The sequence below is a fragment of the Gavialis gangeticus genome, unplaced genomic scaffold, assembly GCF_001723915.1.
Source record: "Gavialis gangeticus isolate Ggan-Ray unplaced genomic scaffold, GavGan_comp1, whole genome shotgun sequence".
Lineage (NCBI taxonomy): Eukaryota > Metazoa > Chordata > Crocodylia > Gavialidae > Gavialis > Gavialis gangeticus.
The window spans coordinates 690,973-693,798 of NW_017729000.1; positions in this window are offsets into that span (position 1 = coordinate 690,973).

The following is a 2,826-nucleotide window of genomic DNA, read 5'->3' on the forward strand; positions in this document are numbered from 1 at the left end:
CTGCGCGGAGCAGCCCCCAGAGCAGGTGAGCGGCAGCCCCCTCCTCCAGCGCCGGGCCTCCCCCGGCCCCCCGGTGCCCAGGCAGGACGGCGGCCAGCCCAGCGGTCCCCTCCTCCGCCACCTGTCTGCTCCTGGCCCCGGTGGAGGGTGGGTGCAGCAGTGCCCCCAGCCCCACAGCGGGATGCGGCCCAGCGGGCGCTGGCTCTTGCTGCCCTGCCCCACCAGAGGAGGGGAAACGATGACGACGCTGGTTGAGGCCGCTCCGGCCATGGGCAGCCCTGTCCCCTCGCCACTGCCCCCGTCCCCCGCTGGTGCCCCCCATGCCGGGCCTGGGCACTTGCTGAGATGCTGCCCCTGTTCTGGGGAGCAGGGCAAGGGGCGGAGGTGCCTTCGCCAGAGGCAAGGATCTGCTCCAGCTCCTGCCAGGAGCCTCAAGGTCACCCTGAGCCCCGGGTCCTTCCAGCAAGAGCAGGGAGCCGGCGGGAGCTGTTGCAGTCGCAGCCCCTGCCCCCACGCCTCGTCACCCTGGGGGTCCCCTCCAGCCCCGGCACCGATCGCCCCCACCCGTCCGTCTGCCTGCGCCGGTGCGGGCAAAGCCGGGAGCAACACGCCTGGCTCAGCCTCATGGACGTGGCGGGGGGCTGCCCCCCACCCCATGCAGTAGGCAGCAAGCTGAGACCTGGGGCAGGGCCAGGGCCAGGCTGGGCACCGTACGGGCACAGGCCAGGGCAGGCAGGCTAGTGCGGGCCAGAGCGGGGAGACAGGGGCCTGGTCCGGCCTAGCCCCCACAAGTGCTACAGGCAGGGGGCTGGGGGCGGGCTGCCCCCAATCACCCCTGGGGCACCAAAGGCACCGGGGCCAGGGCGGCCCTGCCTTGACCCCACCTCCCACTTGCCCCGGGGCAGTGAACCCCCTCCACTGGCTCTGCCCCAGGCAGGCAGTGGAGGGGGCTCTGCCCCAGGAGCCGTCGCCAGCACCCTGGCCCTGCGCGTCCGAGGAGCACGGGGCACCAGGGCCCGAGGGGCACGAGGCACCGATCCGGGGCATCTGCGCCATGCTCCTGTGGCATGGCAGGGCCGGGGGCAGTGTCCGCATGGGCTGGGGGCTGGCATGGGGCACGGGGACCCAGTGCCACCTGTTCAGGGGCTGAAGCCTGCATGTGTCCAGGGGCACATTAGGGCCATGACCCCAGAACAGGGGCTCCTTGTGCCCCATGCAGGCACCTGGCACAGCCCCTGAGCAGTCCCTGCACCCGGCAGCAGGGCTCCCTGCTCAGGGGTTGGGGGGCAGGATCCCAGCCTGCTCTGCAGGGCGGGCGCCCCGACAAGGCCAGGCCCCGGGCCCTGCCAGCTGCCCCATCCCAGCCGAGGCAGTGCCGGCGCAGCCACCCTGCTGCCCTCCTGCAAGCACCTGTCAGCTCTGCGAGGCTTGACTGAGTGCCAGCCCCGCGTGGCACGGAGCCAGAACAAACAGCCCTGGGCAGCCCGTGTGTGCCGCGCTGACAGCACACGGCAGCTCCCCGGCCGTGCGGCGCTCCCGGAGCGGCAGAGCTCTGCCCTCGAGCCTGGCCACAGCCCTGCGGGGGCCCCAGCACTGGGGAACGGGGGTCAAGAGCTGGCCCGGGCGGGTGCTCGCTGGTGCCTGCAGCGCCCAGGGCTGCCCACGCCGGTGTTCGCAGGGCTGGTGGCTGCGGTGCTGGTGCCACCGCCAGGACGGCCAAGTCCGACTCTGCTCCCACCGCCTGGCCCCTCCTGCAGCTGCTGGCTGTGCAGCAAGGCCCCTGGGCAGCACCGGTGCAGCGAGGCACCGAACGGCACAGGGGTGGGCTGCGGGAGTGCTGCGCTGGTGCTGGGCCCGGGGGCGGGCAGGGGCAGCTCCCCCCAGGCTGGGCCTCTCTATGCAGCTTCTGACCTTTGACCCCAGGTTCACCTCTGCTTGCCCCTGGAAGCTGAGGGGTGGGCAGAAGCACCCAGGCTGGGGCCAGGCTGGGCACCAGCGGTGGCTTGGCAGAGGAGTCTCTGGGCGCCCGGACGCCTGGGTTTCCCCCCACGTGGCCCTGGGCACCCTGTGCCTGTGCCTGTGCCTGTGCCTGTGCCGCGGCAGGCGGGGGTGTGACGCAGGCCGGCCGGGGCGTGGAGGCGTGCGCCAGCGCGCAGGTCTGCCTGGTGAGGCCCCGTCGGCAGCGCGCGGGCACAGGGCTCAGCTCAAGTGCTCGGGCACTGGCTGCCACCTGCCACCGGAGACACGCGCTCCTGCACCGTGCACCAACCGCACGGCTCCAAGCCCGGCATCCCCAGGCCCCTCCGCCTCCGGCTGCTCCTGGGGCAAGAGGCCTGGTGCCTTGCATGCCCGCTCTCTGGGCCTGCACACTGCCCTGCCCCAGAGAGGGGCCGGCCAAGCTCAGGGCAGACGCCCTGGGCCCCGGTCCGGGCAGACGGGGCGGTGTCCACGCGCCCCACGGCCTGCGCTGCCCGGCCTGCCCCGAGGGCCACGGAGGGTCCCAGAGCTCTGCGGGAAGGGGGCAGGGACCCCCGCCAGCCCTGCAGCACCCGCTGCGGGAGCCTGGGACGCTGCTCCCACGGCTGCCACCCAGCGGGGGTTATGGGATGCGGGTGCCATGGCAACAGCAGCACCGAGGATGCGGGGGGTGCTGCTGTGGGTCCCTGCCAAGAGCTCAGGCACAATGGCCCGGACAGCCCAGGCCTCAGGGCCTTGGCCCAGGTCAGCATGCGGCCGCGGCCAGGCCAGGGGCGGCCCAGCCCCGGGCCCGGCTCTCGCGCCGCCCCCTCCCCGGAGGCACCGGCGGCTCAGTCCTTTGTTTGCAGC